This window comes from Hyaena hyaena, unplaced genomic scaffold (assembly GCF_003009895.1).
Source record: "Hyaena hyaena isolate Hyena2069 unplaced genomic scaffold, ASM300989v1 scaffold_145, whole genome shotgun sequence".
Taxonomy (NCBI): domain Eukaryota; kingdom Metazoa; phylum Chordata; class Mammalia; order Carnivora; family Hyaenidae; genus Hyaena; species Hyaena hyaena.
The window spans coordinates 1,705,245-1,728,187 of NW_024080777.1; positions in this window are offsets into that span (position 1 = coordinate 1,705,245).

Here is a 22,943-nt window from a genome sequence, read left to right on the forward strand (position 1 = left end):
AAAAGAGTAAGTACAAATAATAGCAGCAAGAAATGGAAAATAAAATAAAATAAATTTTTAAGTGGTGACAGGCATACACTAAAGGCTGTGATTTTTTTTAAATAAATTAATGAATGAAAGAGGCAAGAGATGAAGATGAAGAATGATGGAGAGACAAGGTTGCACTGGGTTGGATAAGTTATAAGAAAAGTTTTAAGCAGACTAGAGACATCAGCTGATTCATAGTTCAAGTTGATGACTTCCTTGCTGTGTAGACTGGATGGTAAGGCACCAAAGAGGGCAGCGCGGGTCCATTGCAGGGGTCCAGGTGGGGGTGCGGGAGCAGAGAGGCATTGGGAAGAAAGTATCAGAGATATTGGAGAAGCCATCATGCAGGGAGAAATAACAGGTGGTTAGGTTCAGAACACATTCTGGAGTTAAATCACCAAGGTTCTTGATGTGTTGCAGAGGAGATAAAGATGTGCAAGGATTGGAAGAGGAAAATAGGGTTCAAGTTTGACTTTCAATGTTTTTACTTAATAAGCAGATTGGGTAGTGGTGCTACAAGGATCATAATGTGATAAAGATAGGATGATAAAAAAAGTAAAATTGAGAATTCTTTTTTGTTTTCTTTGTGCTTTATTTTATTTTGCCTTAGAAAGAGAGAGCACGTGAGATAGGGAGAGGGAAAGAGAATCCCAAGCAGACTCACATTCAGTGGGGCCCAAGGTGGGACTCGATCCCACAACCCTGGGACCATGACTTGAGCAGAAACTAAGAGTCAGACACTCAACCAATTGAGCCACCCAGGTGCCCCTCTGCTTTTTTAAAAACTGTGCAGTCCCGTAAGACGTGTTAAGGAGATGCAGCAGGTGTCCTCAGTAAGAAGGAAGTGAAGCTTTGATGTTCAGAGTGGAGAAGACAAAGTGGAACAGAAGCTGTATTATCACAATTTCAAAACCTAAGATGAGATAAAAACTTTGAATGCATAATTATAAAGGAAATTCTATCACTGTGCTTACAGACAGATTGCCTTGAATCTCCCTGGCTATTTTTGGTCCTGCCAACAAATAAACCAAAAAAGAAAAATGTCAGAACCATTCCAGCAAGGTCGAAAATTGGGACTGCAGTTCCGAGGAGTATGGTTTAATAGGTCTGAATTTGTGTGGTAGAAGTAAAGTGCTAAGTGTATCTACATTAGAAGTAAATAGTGTCTGGAGTATGTAAATCAGCCATATAAAAATAGAATGTCATCTTCATTCAAGAGACTCAAAGCTGGACCTACTAACAGGATATTGTTAAAACTGAGTGTCCATTTCTGATTAAACAAGGAAAGAACCCTTCATTTTCTATAAATGGAAAGATATTTTCTTGACTTGCTGAAAACGATCTACCAGAAATTGCTGTAAACAAAATACTTAATGATGAAAGGTTGGAAGAAATTCCATTAAAATCAAGAATAATTATGATACCCACCATCACTATAATTATTCAGCACACTAGTAGTATACTGGAATAAATCATCCTTCTCATTAACAAAACTCATCGAGGCAACAAAATAAGTAAGATTCATCACACAGACACTGTCTGAGAACATTCAGATTAAAGAAATACAGAGAGCTTTTTAAGTAGATGGAATGAAGGGGCTTTTTGGTTAATAACAGGATTACTTGAAACGTGTATAGCACTTACTAAACACAGTTCTTACTTTTTCAAACATATATTAAAACATTTTAACCTTCTTAACAACTTTCCTAAATTGGTACAATTATTATCACCATTTTAGAGACTAGGACACTGAAATATTAATTAAATTGTCCAAGATCACTTTACAAGCAAATATCCAAACCCAGGCAATCTGGCTCAAAAGCCTGTAGTTTTAACCATTAAGCTTTCTCATGGCCTTGACACATTTGCTTTAACAGATGTCCATCAGGATCAACCCTTATCATCCCACACTTTTGATTTTCCTGATTACACTAAGTACATTTTATGATTTATCGTAATCCAGCATGAAAAATTCCCCCAAAGTATTTCTTGTGTGTCAGTGTCTCTGTTTAAAAGTGTGCTGATCTCATGGTCAATCAATTAAGATGCTGGAAAACCATCTCCTGCAGGTGCAGATTTTAGGCCTCTCGTCCTCATGTAATCTCTCCTAGTTAACCCTCCTCATTAGTTCACGGTATTTCTTATTGTCATCATTAACTAAAGCAAATGGTAAGACTCCAAGAAATCTATATATTTTACATTATCATTGATTTATTTAATAAATGATATACTATTAAATTAAAACTTACATCAGGAAGAACGCTACTTAGGAACAACAATGCCTTGAATATCGTGCTGTTTCTAATAGAGGAAAGGATTACCTTCATCAGTGTGGACACGTTGGAAAATATTCTGTTAAATCTGAATGGGATATTCATGTCCAAAGCGAGATTGCTAATAATGAACTCTATAGTTAAGTTCAAATCCATTAAGTGTTATGACTGAGTTTTTAATAATGGTTAATTATTATTTTTAGTATTTATTATTATTTTCCCTAATATAATAATTTTTTAAAACATCATATCTTTAGCACAAACGGTTAATGAATTTCTTGTTTGACTTGTTTTTCTTAATGTTTATTCATTATTCTTGAGAGAGAGAGACAGAGCACGAGCAGGTGAGGTGCAGACAGAGAGACACACAGAATGTGAAGCAGGCTCCAGCCTCTGACTGGCAGCACAGAGCCCAATGCGGGGCTCGAACTCACACACCGTGAGATCATGACCTGAGCCAAAGCTGGACGCTTAACCGACTGAGCCACCCAGGCACCCCTTAACTTGTTTGTAAGTAAACAACAGCAATCTCCTTTGCTGCAAAGATTTTTCAAAGACAGCAGTGAAAAAAAGAATTCATCTAAGATCACAAATATTACTTTCATAATAACTAAGGTTAAGAATATTTTACACACAAAAAGGTGCAAATTTAAGTAAAATAAAAAATATGTGAAGTGCACCTACTATTTGTAACATAATTGTTTTCAGCTTTACTGAGGTGTAAGTGACAAGTAAAATTGCAATGTATTTAAAGTATTCACTGTGATCCACAATCAAGCTAATTACACCTCCAGCACCTCACACATTTACCTTTTGGAAGGGGTAAATCTATTCTCTTAGAAATCTACTCTCTTAGAAAATTTCAGTTATATATATATATATATATATATATATATATATATGTAGTATTAACTATAGAAACTATACAGTATCAACTGGAGTCACCTCACAATAGATCTTCAGATTTTATTCACCTTATAACTGAAAGTTCATACCCTTTTACAAATGTCTCCGCATTTCCCACATTTGCCAGCCCCTGGCAGCCACCATTTAGTCTCTGTTTCTATAAGTTTGACTTTTATTTGTCTTACGTTTCACATATAAGCAATACGACGCAGTATTCATCTTTCCCTGGCTTATTTCACTTGGCATAATACCTTCCAGACTCATCCACCTGCAAATGGCAGGATATCTTTCTTTCCTAAGACTAAATAATATTTCATTATGAATGTTCTTCAGGCTAAATCCCAAAGAATGTTTGCTTCCTCTGTAAATCTTGCCGCATACCTTCTCTCAGTTGGGTATACATGAGGCGCGATGAACTTAGACTGCAGTTCATAATCCTACCCTGTAACCCCGCCCTGTTATCTCCTACCTTCCCAGCTCAGTTAAATGACTCCACCATCGACATAGCTCTGAGATCAAAACCAGAGTCTCCCCAACCTTTCTCTTTTCTTTACCCCTTAAAGCCAATCCGTCGGCAAGGCCTGAAATCTGAACTCTAAAACATATCGTGACTCGGCCTTCTTCTTTTCAGCGATGCACTTTCCACCTTAGATCAAGAAGGTAGCCTTTTGCTAGAATTTCTGCTTTTATGTTCTGACGGTATGGGGAAGCTTAATGCAAAAGGAGACAGAACCATGGTGATGTACGCATGAGATGTACGCATGCGTAAATTCATGCATACATGAGTGATGTTTGAGATCCTGTTCTGAAACCTCAGAAAAAGTAGCGCAGTGATGGAAAGGTGCCCATGAGGGACCTGGACGGGGAGGGGAGGGGAGCGAGCTGTATGGATGAGTGGCATCGGTTTGCAAAGGATTTGTCTTCCAGGGCCATATACATTGTGCCAACTGGATTCTCAAGATGCATGGGGCTGTGGCTCAGGTTCACATTCGTCCCTCTCTTATATTACTAAGTGAGCTCATAATATCTTGGGCTCCTTGGACTGTTATCGCAGAGTATTATAATAATTTGCTGTGATTTACAGACTGGGAAATTCAACATAAATAGCTTAAACATCTAGACCACAGAAAAAAGTAACCAATCAAAAATTATTTCTTTTCTTACTTTGAAGTCTATGCCCTCCACACCCTACCACAGTGATCGGCCCATGTCTTATTCGTATTCATAATTGACAGTGCTAGTATCATAATATCTGATACTCTTAGAAGCATGTTGAATTTAATTCATAAACTAGAACTTTCCTTTTTTATAAAAAATAATTATTTTATATATTTATAATGGCTAATTTAATCAATTGATCGATATTTGGCAGTGAAAGACTGAGCTAGCGTTTTAGTCAAAGCTCAGCAGAGTTTCTGTAGCATCCCCATGAAAGCTCCATGGTTCATACATGACTCATTCCTACATTGTCTACTTTCCCTAAAAATAATCCAAAATCATTTTTAAATCAAATTTAAAAATCCTAGCATTTATAATACTTTGATGGTTGCTAAATTACAATGTCAGCATGCAGATGTGAAACTGAACTATATTTAGAGAAATGGCACCACTCTGAAATAAATGAGTTCAGGTGAATAATTACTTTCTATCTATAATCCTGGGAATTTCTAATATATCATCTGTCTGTTCTAACAATGCAGAAAGGAGAGTTAGTTCTTTGTGGATTGTTAATTATAACCTTTAATAACTGATTTCAATCTCTCAGTAGAGTATACATTTCTTCATTATAAATTGCACTCTGTAAGCATGGCATTTTTAAGGAAATACAGTGTGAGATTTACTTGAAACAGATATCCTACATAGATATACATCTATAATTAATATTTTCCCTAAAATTCTATAGTTAGGTCCACAGAGTCCACGATTCCTAAATAGGTGCCTAAGTCTTTAATGGGAACTTCAGTGATGTCGACGTCAAAATCCCTTATATTCTCACTTAGTAAACATTCGCATGCAATTTCCGCACATAATTCTCATAATGTGCCTCATGGAGAGCTATCTTTTCAGATATTAGGTGTTAGAGAACACAACGCCAAAAGCTCCTTTGAATGGTCAGAGAAGCCTTGTGTAGTTCTAAGAAAATATCCAGGGAGATGGGAGCCGGCTTCAGAGCTGATAGGCGCCTCGCGGCAAATCTTCCTCCTAGTGATGAAGAAACATTCATTTCTACCTTCTCTCAATCTTTCAAGTTTATCTCTGTCGGAGTGTAGCCCAGTAGTACTGGGGAAGGACAGATGGCCCGACTTCTGCTTCCAAAGAACCCAGCTTAGCGGTGATCTAGCTTTGTACACTACTTGAGGACAATCCTATCTTTAGAACTAGACCAAAAGCAAGATTCAATATTGTTTTACTAGGGCATTTAACAGACAATGTTTATTAAGTAATTGCTCTTGTTTCTGACACTGTACTAAATATTTTAATTGCATTATTCTGAGTAATACTCTCAGCAGTTGAATGAGGTACTAAGTATTATTCTCTTTTCTTTTGCTGAGGCAAACAAAACAAAACAAAACACCAAAACCCTAAGATTTAAGGAGACTGTAACTTGAACCAGGACATACAGTTTGTGAAGGCCATGATCGCTAAGCTGTATTAGCAAGGAGTTGATTTCTTTTTGGCAGATTTATATCCCTCATTCACTGTTAGAGCTCCTGAATTAAATTATGCTTGTGATTATAAAAGTTGTCATTTCCACACTCAGTGATTTTAATTTGTTTTAAATATAAAATGTTTGGAACTAGTGAACTAAGTCCTCTAGATTTGAGACTATAAAACCTTGAGACATGTAGAATGTTCATCTTACCATTGCTGCAATTATGTGGGTTGAAATGAAAGTACAAAACAATGTATTGGTCCTTCATTATAAGTTAGAAAGATTATCCTGGGTGTACCGGTTTGCCTAAAATGCAGCTGACAAGCTATTTAAGTTTAAGTGTGTTTTAGCCGATAAAATGTCAGTAAAACCAAAAATGAATGAACGCCATGTAAAAGCCAGGTTAATTAGGAAATGATCCCATGAGTACCATCTGGCATATAACTTACATACTGATGCAGAGCCAAGGGGCCATGAAGAGAAAGTGTTTTATTCTGATAATTAAAGAATCGGAATGTTCCAGGACACAGGGAAGTTTATGAGGTCAGGCTCCCTTATGGTTGAATCATCTCCAAAATAATATTTACTAGTAATGTGCAGCTAATTTTGAAGATTTTGAAGATTTTTCAACTGTGCAATATCTCATGAATCCTAGCACTTGGACAAGTGTTTTTATTTTGTGCTGGGAATATAATCCTTACATCAGGTTGAATATGTGTCCATAAACTGTGAGAATTGAATAATATTTAAGTATTTGAAACTGCTTTCTAAATATTAATGCACTTTATTACGTTCACTTTTGCTTAACAATATAATGTACTTTATTAAGTATACTACACTATACTATACTATAATATATACTATATATACAAATATAATATATACTAGATATACTTTATTTTTATATTATATAAATAAATATGCTTTATTTATATAGTATATACATGTATATAAAGATATATGCATATATATCATACATATCTAATGCATATATTTTATTAATATATGGTTAAATTTTATAAACAACCCAATTTTTAAAAATACAGAACAAATATGTATATTTTTACATAAATGTATTCCTATATAAATGTTATTTGTGACTAGCGTGTAAAGAGTTTCTATGAACATTTCTTCATCTTCCCTCTTTATTTTGAGTGTTATTTACTCTTTGCCCTATACCTTCTTCCTTACTAATTTTACTAGTCTATGGTCAGCTTTTAGTACATTATTATAAACCTTATTATGTTTCTGAAGTGCCTATTTTATTTTTTATCATCTCATTCACAAAATGAAGACTTTCATGTCTATTTTTGAAAAACATGAAAGATGAAAGAATATTTATGATATATTATGGGCTATATTAATACCCAGTGACTAAAAATATTTCCAATTAATCTGTACATATTTTATTCCACTTTTACTGTGATCATTATGGTCAAAGTCTCTTAGAGACTATTTTAAAAAAATGTATAGCCTTTTAAATCTTAGGAAATAGCAATTAGTCATACTTATACACTGGATTGTTATACCAGTTTTACTAGACACTGAAGGAAAACCTGAATTGCACATGGTCACTAGGAAAACAATTCTTGCTGGAAAAAAAAAGGGGGGGGGGAGCAGGAATGAATAAGTCATGACCTGGGGTCATTCCCCAAATTTGACCAGAGTTCCACTGTTGTCCCCAAGATATAAGGATCTTGGGAAGCACTGGACAGGAATGATAAAGTAATATCCAAATTATCATAACTATATGTCAAATAACTATGATCATTAACTAAAATTTTTCTAAAAATTTCAACAAAAGAGCAATTGGCTCATTCTTATATGGATGACTTCAAAAGAGGAAAGAAAATGAGGACAGAAGACAGTGATGAGTAAAGATGAATATATCACTGTAGGAAAAACACTTACGGGTTTAGTCTCATACCATATACAAAGATTAGCTCGAAATAAATTCAAGACTTAAATATAAGGCTGAAACCATAGATCTATAGAAGAAAACAGGACAAAAGCTTCTTGACATTGGTCTGGCAAGGATGTTACTGAAACGTACAGGCAACAAAACAAAAATTGATAGATGGGATGCCTTCCAGTTAAAAGGTTTCTGCACAACAAAGAACACAACCAGCAGGGTGAAAGGTAACCTATGGGACAGTAGAAAATCTTTGTACATCATATATCTTATAAGGGGTTAATATCCAAAATATGTAAGGAACTTACACAACTCAATAGTTAAAAACTAATAACACCAATTTACAAAATGGACAAAGGACCTGAATAGATATTTTTCAAAAGATGACATACAAATGGCCATCTGGTATATGACAAGGTGCTCAACACCACTAATGAGCAGGGAAATGCAAATCAAAACTACAATGAGCTATCGTCTCACACCTGTTACAACGACTATTTTCAAAAACTTAAATGCTAAGTGTTGATGCACTGTTGGTGGTAATGTGAACTGGTAGAGCCATTACAGAAAACCATATGAAGGTTCCCTCAAAAGTTTAAAATAGAGTTACCATAAGATCCAGCCATCCCACTTCTGGGTATATATCCAAAGACGATGAAATTAGTATCTGGAAGAGATATATGCATCCGCATATTTACTACAGCATTATTAACAATAGTCAGAACATGGACACAACCATGGACACAATATCCATTGACAGATGAATGGATGAAGGAAATGTGAAATATATATATATATATTATGTTTATAATATATATTTTAAAGTGGAATATTATTCAGCCCTTAAAGAAAGACATTTTTACCATTTGCAACAACATAGTTGAAACTGCTGGACGTTATACTAAATGAAATAAGGCAGACAAAGAAAGACAAATACTTTGCATTATCTCACTTATACATGGACTGTAAAGTAGTCAAACTCATAACAGTAGAAAGTAGAATGGCAATTGCCAGAGGCTGGGGGAAGAAATGGGTGATGTTCATCAAAAGGTACAGTATTTCAGTTATGCAGGATTAATAATTTCTTAAGATATAAAATATGACAATATAACTATAGTTAATCCTATATTGTATATTTTAAACATATTAAAATATGAACTAGGTGAGATAATGAATATGTCAGCTACTCAATTGTGAAATGGTTTCACAGTGCATATGTATATTAAAACATCAAATCATACATCTTAAATGTATATATAATTTTTATTTGTCAACTATAACTCAACAAAGATGGAAAAAATCCCTCAGAAGTCAGTTCTACTTACTAGGTCAGTCTGTAGCAGATAAAGAAGCTTTCTATGTGAAATGTACTAGAAATAATTATATGTATGTATATACTGAAATGTACTAGAAGTATACTAGAAACAATTGACATAGAATTCTTAATAGAAAACTCCAAGTATTATATAGTATTACATAGTATTATATAGTATTACATAGTATTATATAGTATTAAGAATGATTCCTTCAAAGAAATGTTTTCAGAACATATTTGTAGCAATTTTCATACTACCCAATCTATGCCATTATTTTAGTATGATTACTTATAGTTTGCCTAATTAAAAAAATTATACATCTAATCTCTTTACCCCATCTTTCTCCCTGTCTCCATAGATTTGTCCATAGTTACAAGAAGCATGCCACCTTGCTGCATATTATTTGAGAAGTATATGTACCATTAAGAAATAAAAGTATAAAAGTTAGCCACGCTTTGGTTTAAGTGATTCATAAAGCAGGTCACATATTTTGTAATATTTCATTCATCATTGCAGAAGATGTAAACAGAGATGGTCTTCTAGAAAGACGTTTACTGAACCCAAAGGCATAAAAAAATTGTAATCATCTTTTGTCTCTATCTAGGCCTGAGAAAGAAGGTCTATTCTTATTAACAAAATAAGATGTGTGCATATAACTTTCTTTATTCTTCTGCAACGCTCCCATTTTCCTGCCTTGGTTTTGTCTTGGTCATTTGAATGGTAATTGAGAATCCTAACCCTAGATCCCTGTCTCCTCTCTCTCTATTTACTTCTGGCTACTATATGATCTTTATGTAGCTCTTCTCCAGTGAGTTTAAGAGACCTGCAGTAACACAGTGCTGGGTATTTCCTCTCACAGTCTTATAAAATGCATTCTGGTTGGTACAGTAGCAAACTCACAGAATCACAACAGAAATATTAACTTAAAGAATACCAGTGCATATTTATCACTGTTTCATCAATAACAATGATGCAAATATAATTCGGTTGGTTTACATTATTGGTAGGACAGTACCTGGTAAATTCTGCAAACCTTTTCCATTTTAGAGCCAAGCCATATATAGCCAAACCTGTTGAAGTACATGGAGACAAAGAAGCCAGGCTGACAAAATGATATGGTTTCCAGATGCAGAAAAAAGGTCTGAGATTTGGGAGGGGAAAATGGTTCAGCAAGTAGGTACTTTTGTAGATCCCTCTTCAAAAAGAATTCATGTAGGGAAGCAAAAATTAGATAAAAACAGAGAGGGAGAGAAACTATAGAGACTCTTGAAGACAGGGAACAAATTGAGGGCTGTTGGTGGGGTATTGGGTACAAGGATGGGCTAAATGGGTGACGAGTATGAAGGAGGACAATGGTTGGGAGGAGGGATTTTATGTAAGTGATGAGTCACTAAATTCTATTCCTGAAATTATTATTATACTACATATTAACTTTGGATTTAAATTTTAAAAATTTCACTCAAAATGTAAACATATATATAAAGAAAATCAGGTATCCCATACAGTTGGTTAGTCTATAACTCATTAAGCCTTTTGGAGCTTAGGAAGAACTTGAAATTGTTGGCAAAGAAATCCACCTGGAATTTGATGTAGATTGTGTTTAACATATTGATTAACTTGTGGGTAATTGGCACTTTAAAAATATTGATTCTTCTCATAGATGAACATAGCATATCTTTAAAAAAAGAAGAAAATCACTAGCCTACCTCTATAGTAAAAGAAAGGCAAGCATAAGCAATTGGAATGATGGATGGGAAGGGTTTATTCCATGAGAGCAAGGACTGTGGCTCTTTGGCTCAACATTTTATTTCACATGCCCTTGCATGGCTCTTGACAGGAGATCCTCTTTACATCTGTAATAAATGAACATCAATAATATGAGTAGAACTTTGTGGAGCAATCCAGAGGTAAGTAGTATTGACAAGAAAACTGGCAGAGAACTAGTATCATATTTAGAGATTCAAGACCTCAAATATGAAAGATTAGACAAAAATCATTCTTTTTTTTTTCATGTTTTATTTATTTCTAGGAGAGAGAGAGAGAGAGAGAGAGAGACAGCGTGAGCAGGGGAGGGTCAGAGAGAGAGGGAGTCACAGACTGAAACAGGCTCCAGGCTCTGAGCTGGCAGTCAGCACAGAGCCCGACGCGGGGCTCGAACCCACGAACCGCGAGATCATGACCTAAGCGAAAGTCGGACGCTTAACCGACTAAGCCACCCAGGCGCCCCAAAAATCATTCTTGTAAGACTATCGTTTCAATTTTGCAGTCTCAGTGGTCTTGTAATAGTAAATGCCATGGAAGCAAATATATACATTGAATCTCATCTCTTTGTGTGTAGAAATAAGATCTCAACCATTAGAACGGAATTCACTGGGCCCTTCAGTGCCTTTGGACTCTGGAATGCAGAGATCTCAAGCTCTTCCATGGAATGTAGACAGAGAAAATATCAAAGTCTATGATTTCTGTATGATGAAATGGTAGTCAAAATACTTATTAAAGTCTAGTATAGGGGCACCTGGGTGGCTCAGTCAGGTGGACATCTGACTCTTGATCTTGGCTCAGGTCATGATCTCGCAGTTCTTGAGTTCAAGCCCTGCCTTAGGCTCTGCGCTGATGGTGCAGAACCTGGTTGGGATTCTGTCTCTCATTCTCTCTGCCCCTCCCTCACTTAGGCTATCGCTCGCACGTACTCTCACTCTCAATAAATAAACACTTTTTAAGTAAAATAAAATAAAATATAGATATACCACCTATATAAGCAAATGTATTATATGTATTTCAACCAGAAGAAAGGTCCCTCTCCCTAAAATGATACTGGCAAGACCCTATTTTTAAGCAAAGACTAACTGACAAGGAGGATGTAAGAGCAGCAGATTTCTCCAATTCTTGAAAGACAGCTGCAGTCAAGGTTGGTGCAATTAGACTACTTAGACATAAAAGGCAACCCACTGCCTACTTCTCCAGAGAGATAATTCCAAAAAGGTCACTTGGAGGGAATTAAACGCTTTAAACATACACTTTCTTACCTCTGTAAATAATGCTGCACAAGCCTTCAGTTAGGCGTCCTTCTCAGTTGTCAGGGAGCGTTACTAATATCTGTAAGGTGGGCCCTTCATACTGCCTGAAGGTTTGTTTCACTCAGGTGGTCTCAAATTTTTATGGTATTAACAACGTAATCAAAATTAAACGGGTTTAGTGTTTTCTAATGAAGCGACCATTCTCCAACGTCTGATTTTGTTCAGTGTGTGTGTTTCTCTGTGTCTTTACCAATAATGCAAATCTTCCTTTAAAACCAAGAATAGCACCATAAAAGTCAAATGCCTTCTCCTTCCACAACTGGTAGAAAATTTCTGACAAAATAGTAATTGCCACAAGATGCTTCGAAAATTCTGCTGCAGTTATCATTACAGATTTGGTAGCAGTTAATCTTTTTGACATTATATAAATTAGAGTATAATGTGTGAAATTACTGTCCCAGCAGGTGATGCACTTCTGAAAGAACAAACACTGGGAATCTTGAGTATCAGGTAATCAGAAAAGGTACATTATTAGAGGTCAATTAGTCCATTATGTATTTATTTCCTTGATAGATGACATATATGAAATAGTTTGCATTTTAATTCAAGGATTTTAAAATGTAAAGACTAAATAAAATTGCAGTGAATTGGCTCACTCCTAGATTGCCTATAATTACCCTGACATCTTAACACATTTAACTGACAACATCACAAAAATCCAAGCAACGTGAGAACCTTGGGGTCACTATTTCCTTTGCATAAAAAGAGATATTTTATTTGCATTTTTGCTGGTATTAAAAGAGTGGCTATATTTTCTGAGATGGTTTAAATACTTGTTATATTTACTTGTACTTTAAGCAAGAAGAGCTTAAGGAGTTATATTTTTATAAGACAAACAGGTCAGGAGGATGAAAAATATAGCACATAGTCAATAGTAGAGTAATAGCTTTGTCTGGTAACAGATGGTAACTACACTTAACGTGATGAGCATTTTGTAATGTATATAACTGTCGAAACATTATGTTGTACATCTGATACTAATATAATACGCCCACTATATTTTTAAAGAAAAAAGAAAAAGAAAAAGAAACTATCAGTCTGTAGTTGGAAAGCTAACAAACTCTGGAATTCTTGGAACCAAGTTTCCTAACTTGTTTTACTTTATGGTTTCTGACCAGATAAAAAATATTTTGTATCTGTGAAGGCCTTGCTCAGATTATGGGAATCTAGATTATAATTGGGTATGTTATACTGTACTGATTATCCAGAGGGTGCTTCAATGAAGTGGGCAATCCCCTCTAACTGATATACTAGAATCTTTTAATCTCATTCCTTGTGTAAATATGTGCTTCCTTTGTACTTTATGGGCTTTGGAAAACTGTTCTTCTGCTTATCTTGGGTTGATTTAAAAGCAGACTTCTTGGCAAAAGAACATCATCAAGGATCAGGATTTCAAAACTAATGGAAAGAGTAACATATGCCCAAAGGCAGGTCCCATCAGAATCCAGGAGGCTAGGAATGTTTCTATTGCTGTGTGTGCTATGTGTGTAGGTAATGTTACACTTTTATCTGGCTTATGTAGTTTTTCTCTCAATAATAGAATCAGGATGAGAATATTGGCTCTGATGTTAAGGGCGCTATTCTTTATCCTTCGAGGATGGGCCCCGGTCCATATTTTCACACTCAAGGACCCTAATGGAGAAAGATCCTTCTGGTGGTTTTGGAATCTAGAAGGCAAAATATTTCATGTGAACTCTGTTGATATTTCCTGAAACAGCTGTTTTGGAAAGATGACACTGCAACTGATAAAATATGCCAGTTTCTTTTTAACATCAGAAAAATCCCTTTGAGACAAACCAAGATCTGTTCTTCCACAGCTGATTATAAAAACTGAGTGACACTGGAAAAGGACAATTCCGACTAAATGATATGTGTGTAACTTTGGGTTTGTAAATATTTTTACAGCTTGAAAGGATAAGTTAAATGTCAATAAAACCAAAGACTTTCAGTGATAAAATTGCTTTAAAAATAAATTAAAACTTTTAATTTATGTTCAGAATAAAAGCCTACAGTTTATAAAGAGTGATAATAGATTAATTTCCAGTTTAATATTATAATTGCTTGCTTTTTAACCTTGGTGAGGTTTTCTCTTTTTTAAATTTTTAATTAACTCTTTAATAGCAATATTGGCCAAAAAGTTAATAAATAACATGGTTACAGCTTGTGTCATATTTTTTTCCCAATATAACTGTTTACTCTGTCCTTTGAGCACATAAACATGATTAAAATGCCCCTTACACACAATAGAAAAAAATGGTTCATTTCCATGATAGAACATTCCAGAACTCTGCAGTGCTTAGTAGCTTTTCTTCTACACTATTCTTCAGGCCCCTCTGCCTCTGGTGCCACTGTCTTCAAGGACTCAGCCTGCTCATCCAGAAAGGGCAGTCCTGATAGAGACCTTTCACAGCCAGCTCACACACTCCCAGCAAGGGCTCTCAGAACTTCCCAAGGTTAAATGAATGGTCTACGTCAAATCTCATGACCCAATGTCCATGTGCACCTCCCTTGCTTGAATTCCACTCAGTTCCATAGGCACTGAATTTTATTCAAGAAAAACAACAAACCAGGGGCGCCTGGGTGGCTCAGTCGGTTAAGCATCCGACTTCGGCTCAGGTTATCATCCCACGGTTCATGGGTTCGAGCCCCATGTCGGACTCTGTGCTGACAGCTCAGAGCCTGGAGCCTGCTTCAGATTCTGTGTCTCCCTCTGTCTCTGACCCTGCCCCGCTCATGCTGCCTCTGTCTCTCTATCTCTCAGAAATAAATAAAACATTAAAAACAAAAATTAAACAAAAGAAAAAGAAAAAAGAAAAACAACAAACCAGACGGCTCCTTCCTTCTATACACATAGAGGCAGCAATTTCAGGTTGGTCTTTACAGCTTCTCCAGTCCTACCATGTTTTCTAGCCAGCCTCTCCCCCTTCTCCATTTGGGTAGATTTAAAACACGTGTGCTCTTTGCAGATATTCTCCGTCTCGCTGCCAATCACATCAACAGCGACTTCTCCTTCTGCCAACAGTTCTCTAAATGGGCATTTTTACCTACCGGTTTCCTTTCCTTTCTTGACACACAGGGACCCATCCCTCATTTTTTTCATGTCTATGGCCATTCCACTTAGTTCCTTATCTAGATAGATTCCATTCTCTTGTAAAGAAGCTTTAACCCAACATAAAACTAAATTAAAACTCTCTGCCATTGTTCATTCTCCTCTGGCACTTTATCTTCACTGTCCACTTTTCTGCTGGAAAGATTTTTCTGTGCATGTTTTTAACCATTTGCCCTTCCCATGTGGTCTGAAATATCCTTAGTATTGATCAAATGCTCAAATACCAAGTAGAGCATAAAATCATAGCTGTTTTAGAATTATGAGACATGGATGTTCTCAGAGCAAACAGAGAGGAGAAATTGCTAACTAGAATAGCTGAGCAATTATTAATATATTTGTTGCACTAAATTTAGAAAAATGTCATTTGCTACATAATGACTGACCATTCAATCTCACATGTAAATTATGATCTTTTTGAAAATCGATACTATGTGTTAGAATTATGTATTACTTTACTCACTAAATGTAAATGCTTAATCAATATTTTATGGGAGATGAGAGAATGTGTATATATAAGTGCAAGTGTAAATACTGAGTCCCCAAGTACAGCCTTTGACAGACTTCTGAGACACTCCAAAATATCACTATAAGAGTACACTTTTTTATCTAGAGTGATTCATGCTTAGCAAAACCTAGTTGAAAGAATTTTTGCTGACATAATAAAAATGCATTGTATTCTCTAAGGAATATTAATGGAAATTATAAACTTTTAAAGTTTTTTAATGTATCAATAATTCTCTTCTTGAAAAATAGCCTTGAACTTTGGAAGAGTCAGGTAATACCACTAACCTATTGATGCAAGAACTGACACCTAAGAAAGTTAAATAACACTGTAGATCGTATTAATTTCTACACTCTATTCAGTCTCAAATTGGAACTTGGGTTTTGGGCTTTGATTATTGCTTTCTTTCTACCTCATCAATCACAGTGGCTTCCTGCCAGGTGGTTTACTGCTTCCTATCAACACGCTGACTTTAAATGTTCCAGAAGAGGGGCACTTGGGTGGCTCAGCTGGTTAAGTGTCTGAATTTTGGCTTATGCTCAGGTCATGATCTCATGGTTTGTGAGTTCGAGTCTGCATCGGGCTCCATGCTGACAGTGCAGAACCTACTTGGGATTCTCTCTCTCTCCCTCTCTGTCCCTCCCCTTCTCATGCTCTGTCTCTTTGGTTCTCAAAATAAATAAACTATAAAACTTTTTAAAAAGAAGCTCCAGAAGAGAGGCTGAGAAACTTAAAGTACTAAAGCAAAGATACATCAGATGACAACAGCCAATGGCTGTTAGCCTGAAAGTCTGGAAGGTTGAGAAAGGTGAACAGGTTCTCAAGAGATAGAACATCACCAATCTCTTCCCTGACCCGGTTTCTGAGGAGTCATGCCAGCGAGTCAGCCTCACCATGCATGACATAATCAGTGGTGTGAATGCCTCGGATCCAGACTTAGGTTTCCAGGCCACTGAGGCAGCTAAGAAAATGCTGTCCTGGGAAAGGAACTCTCCTCTATAGTGGACTGTTGAAGGAGAGCTTGTTCCTAGGCTGGTCGAGTTCCTGAAGTCATCTCTTCACCCCTGCTTGCAGGTTGAGGTAGTCTGGACTCTGACCAACATTGATTTAACGACTTCAGAGAAGACCTTCAGAGAAGAACTGAGCCATTGTGGAAGGGCACTCTCTATCTCATCTTTGACTGAGCTCCTGTCTTCCCTCCACAGGACTGTGTGTGAACAGGCATGGTGGGTTCTTGATAACACAGCAGGAGATCAACCAGAGTTCAGAGACATCATCTCAGGCAATGCTGACTCTGGTCTCACCAACCACCACAGTCATGTTTCTATGGATAATTACATGGGCTTTGTCCACCCTATGTCAAAGTAAGAATACAAACCCTTCCGAAAATGCGCTAAAGCAAATGTTGCCCATCGTCTCCCATCTTCTTCACCACCATGACAGCAACATTCTCTTAATCATCTGCTGGTCCCAGTCCTTTATCACTAATGGTTTCAATGAGTGCTTTGGCCAAATATTTGTCACAAGGTCCTGTCTGGGCTGGTCAACTAATGAACAGTTCAGAACTCGATCTCTTGATTCACCTCTCTCCACACTGTGGGGAACATTGTCACTAGAATGGATCAACAAACCCAGGTGGCCATGACACAAGCAGGCTAAGAGTGCTGCTCCAGCTTGTGATGCTGTGTCCCAAGTCCATCAAGAGGAGGCAAGCCTGGGCCCTGAGCTACATCGCTGTGGGGTCCTGCCAGCGCATCTAGCCTGTGACAGTCTGCTTCCCTTGGTACCTCTGCTAAAAAACGGAGAATTTAAAGGCCCAAAAGAGGCCATCTTCACTGTGGGGCACTGTGGGCCAGTTGATCGAGCGTGTCCACTCTGGAGTATTGGAGCCACTGGACAATCTTCTCATCTTCCAAGACACCAAAACTGTTGTCATTTTCCTCGACACCACCTATTGTATCTGCCATGTGACAGAGAAATTGTCTGAGAAGGAAAACTTTTCTTCTGACAGAACTCAGTGGGATTGATAGACTTGAAGTTTACAACTTCATGAGAGCATTGCGTGTCCAGAATTCTTTAGACACTGTAGAGAACCACTTCAGTGAGAATGAAGAAAATGACATAACATTCCCAGTCCTAGGCCAGGCTCGTGAATTCTTCAATTGCTTACCAACAACAAAATTACCATATTCCACAACTTCGAAACCAATGAGGAAACCCTAAAGGGTAACTTTTTGAGGGAGTATCCTTCCTAGATTCTAGTGTTTCAGAGACATAAAGCTTTTCAAACATTGTTAGTAACATTTTCCCCATTTTCACTGCCATTTAAAGAATACATGTAACTATATAGTTCCACAGGTACAGTCAAGGATTGCCCCTAAACCAAAAAGACTTGTACCTCCAATTGACTGAGGTGGTTTCAAATATAACTATTTCAGTGACTTTCTACTATTGTGCCAAAGTGTGAACCCGAGGTGTTCACACACACCTAAGTTGTGCAAACTGGGGAATCTCGAAGAGAAAACTCCATGCTCGAGTTCCCAGGAAATGAAAGAAATATTTCAAATGTATCACCTTCAGTTTATGGGAAGAATCACAAAAAAGAGACACAACTAAGATTGAGATTTATATCAAAGCAGGAACAATTAGGAAATATAAATAATCAAGGTCCAGGTCTTACCTTTGTAAGATAAAAACATGATTCAAGGGGATAGATCAAGACAGGCTATACCTGGCATTTCTTCATAGGTTGAACGGAACCATTTGTCAAAACATTTTTGTTTAACTAAATCAGGTTTTCGCATGAATTATGAAATTATAGAATTTGCCAAACTGTTTCATTCATGATAGGTTTTCCTCTCAAAAGTCTTAGAATACCTTTGGGACTCCACCAAAAAAAGCCACTGAGTATCATGTAATAATTTAAAGGCATATCATCCTTCTGTGTCCATTAGGTCATTTAATATATCTACAAATATTCCTTCAATAATTTTTGGTGGAATTAAGTGTTGTTTTATAACTGATTAGTGACAGAAACCCGAAAGTGAAATTCTGGAGACTATCAAAAAAATTGAGAGAAAGAATGAAATCTGTGTTTTTACACAAATGCGTTTTTAATATGTAAATATTTCTCAGAGTAATGGAAGCATCCATGAAATAGAGAATTAAAAAAGAAATACAGATAATGTAAAGAGATTTAACCTAGTCTTCAGAGTATTTTCTGATACTTTAACAACTTAATCATTGGAATGTGTTACACGAAATATTTTAACTATCTCCTAGACAAATTGGGCATAAAAAGATGAAAATTGAATTATCACTAGTTTCAAATAATAGAGCATGAAAGTAATTTAAGAACCGCCATTGATAGTATCATTTTGATGCATATATTAAAAACATACCCATGTCTACATATTTTATTAGATTGATTTCAATTCATTAGATATTGGGTAAAAATTAGATTGAAAATTAGATTCACGTCAATTTTAATAAAAAACCTCAGGGTACTTTCTCCGTGAGTTACTACATGAGGTTGGTTATGGGTTATGTTTAACCTTTGTTATGCTAATCCACTTCTCATGAATACTCTTAACTTCATGTGATAGATTTGAAGTTTTGAGATCATTGCTATTTTTTTCTAAGCTGTTGTAACCTGTTAGATATAATATTAATCCATGAGTATGCAAATAGGAAAATGTGTCCACAGACTTTTACCTCTCTTCCTTGACATACTTGCCAGTTTGCTAGAGAACATATAGGAGGGACATAGTGAAGCCTGCCGTAGGCTTAACTATGCAGTAAAAATAGGACGAAGATCTATGCCGCCAGCAATACCCTCACAGACGGCCAAATACACACACTGGGGAGATATGCTTGTACTTTAAAGTGCCCGCACATCCTCTGCTACAGACTCTTCTAAGTATGTGTGTGCCTCTCTTTGTGATGTTTCTGTAGCCACAGAAATGAAGTTTCCCTTAAGGAACTGTAAAGAAATCCGGACTGTCTGCACTTGGCTGATAGTTTATTTAAAGTGTTGATATTTTGTTCATTATAGAAGTTTGCATTGATTTAGATTCTTTTAAAAAACTGAATTAGGGGCACCTGGGTAGCTGAATCAGTTAAGCGTCTGACTCTCGATTTTGGCTCAGGTCTTGATTTAATGGTTATGGGATCAAGCCCCGTGTTAGGCTCTGGCCTGACAGCTCAGAGCCTGCTTGGGATTCTCTCTCGCCCCCGTCCTCCTCCCCTGCTCGCACTCCCTCTTTCTCTCAAAATAAATAAATAAAATTTTAAAAAAAAACTGAATTAAAATGTCATTTATATTGATTACTCAGTTTTTGGTACCCCTAAGATTTTGTACCCAAAGCGACTCCGTTGCTTGCCTTGCTCTATTTCTGGCCCTATAGTAAACAACAATTTCCAGTATAGAAACAATTGATTTTTATTGAAAAAAGAAAACAAGCTGCCAGAGGAGTGCTTGATTTAGGCTGCAGGTGGTATAAACAGTGTTTGAGGAAACCTATGTTTAGTGGGAATGAGCAGGGTAATTGGCACTTAATTAACATTAGTGATAAGATGAAGTAGCAAGTCTTTGCATGCAGAGAACTGGATTTTCATGAACCCACTGCTGTTTGTTTTTTTCTAACCCAAGTACCCTTGAATAACACTTTATAATATATTTAATTTCCACTGATGTATTGGTTATTGGTCAGATTCTAATACGGTATTGATCTAAATCTATGATATTGTTTAGATACAAACCATTAGTTCTCTTCAACAATTATCTCATTTACCTACAGAATATTCACTGTGCATGTTATGTTACTTATATTTCTGTTAAAACTACTATACCTCAAATTTTATATGATGAAATGGGCTCATTAAAATTGAAAGTAATGGTGAATACTTTTTCCTGTTGATATTATTGCTTTTGACAAACTCTTATGATTCAACGTTTGGGTTTTTTTTTTGTTTTTGAACACCCAGCTGTGTGTCTGGGTCATGAATATTTCTTTTTAGTTAATATTAGATCTCTTATGAGTGCCTAAAGCTGCTCTTCAAGTTTCTCAATAGATAAGTCAAATAAAACTACTTTTAAATTATAAATGCAGAATATCTGATATAAAAGCAGTACATGTTTGATTTAAGGGGGGGGAAATTGTAGATCAAGTAACAGAATGATAGACAACTCCACACGTAAAATTTCTACCCAAACAGAACAATGTTTGCTATTTCATCATATCTTACTTTATAAAACAACTATAGTAATTTACATAATGCTGGTGACCTGATTCTTTTCCTCACACCTCATTAATATATTTCATAATATAAATTATAATTAATGGTGCTTCCCTTATCATTGTATTGCAGCTATTGGCATCTTTGGCCTATTTATATATGTTTAAATTTCCCCTATGTCTTCTCATGGCTTGATAGCCCATTTCACATAAATACCAAAGAGTGTGATGGACAGATTGTATGATAGGAATATATTTAGTTTGTAAGAAACCACCAAGCTGTCTTCCAAAGTGGATGTAGCACCTTGCATTCCCACTAGCAATAAATGAGAATTCCTGTTGCTCCATATACTTATGTATTTGATGTTGTTGGTTTCTGACCATCCTAGTAGATGTGTAGTGCTGTCATTTTTATTTAAAATTTTAAAAAATTGTTGTATAATTGCTTTACTTTGACATATATCATTTTGAGATTAACCTACATACCTTTATATTAAATTTTATACTCAAGCCTTCTTGTCAAATTTATTTTAGGGATTCTTAAATTTGTTTCTAGTATGAATAAAATGTTTTGTTTTGTTTTCCTTTTGAGTTTTAAAGAATCGGGAGACTTTTTCGTTATTTATTTATTTACTTATTTATAACTGATTACCAAACTCTTTCTAGTTCTAACAGTTTTATATTCTTTCTCATCATCTTCCAGTAAGCAGTTATATCATCTTATAATAACAATGATTTATCTTCTGTTTTGCATTTTCTACATGAACAGTATGCCGTTCATTGTTAGTGGAAATAATGCTTTTATCATTTTACAGTTAAGTATTATATAGTTTTCCTAAAACCGGTATGTAATTGCTTCCATTGTTATTTTTAAAAATATTCTGTTGCAGAGTTGGCAAAAGGAGTCAGTTTAAGTCTTTTTCTCCTTCCTCCGTCAAGTTCAGCCCCTGCGGATGCTTTCTCTCTCTCTTCTGTGGTATCCGTCATAAGTTCGATCGCATTGCTCTTCTAGTATTTCAGAAAGTTGTGTTATTCCTTCCCCTTTCCTACTGTCTCATCTGTTTCCTTTATAGCAAACTCCACGTCCTCCTTTGCCTCTGCTCGGCTGACCCAACTCCAACCTGGTGACTCTAAAATCAGCTTCAAGTTCCTAAATGTTGAGAATGCCCACCCTTCTTGAAGTATAAATCATATATTTTGTCACTCAACAAGCACTGTTGAATTGACAAGGATTAAACCATTTTTTAACATAACTGTAAAGGAAATCAGGTTGTAGATGATTTTTCCACAAGCATCAAGACATTAGTTTTCAGAATTGTGCCCTACGGTGGGAGCCAGGAAGTCTGATTGTATTCCTTTTTTTTTTTTTGTCAATAATTAATTATAATGACCTTGGGCTCATTACTTAATTCTAGACTGCCTCAGTTTCCTCATCTCTGAAGTGGATGATTGGACCACAATGATAGTTATAAAACTACTTGTCTGAAATTATGGTCCAGAAATACTGAATTGTCACCCAAACATACCACCTCGAGTCCTGAGCATCAGGCTTTCCACACCATCTCCTGCTTCCTTTGCTGCCTGAACTACATGTCCTCACTCAAAACCAGTGCTCTAGGGCCCAAAATGGACAGTTCCACTCTGTCTTATGGATATCCTTAAACTGTATTTAGAAGATGTGAGCTCAGATTTAAGAATATGTAAGTTTCTTAAAGTGGATAATTTACTAAGATTTTCTGTTTTATTTCCTAAATTAGAGAATCGTCTATGAAGTAGACATTTATAAATTTCAGTCTATCCAGTCAGATGCATGGTAATAAATCCACATCTCCATGAGATAAACAATCTTCAGGCTATGGTTTCTCTAACACTTACCCCATGGCCAGTGAGAATTATGTCTAGAAAAAGATTACTTCCAAGCAGTATGATGA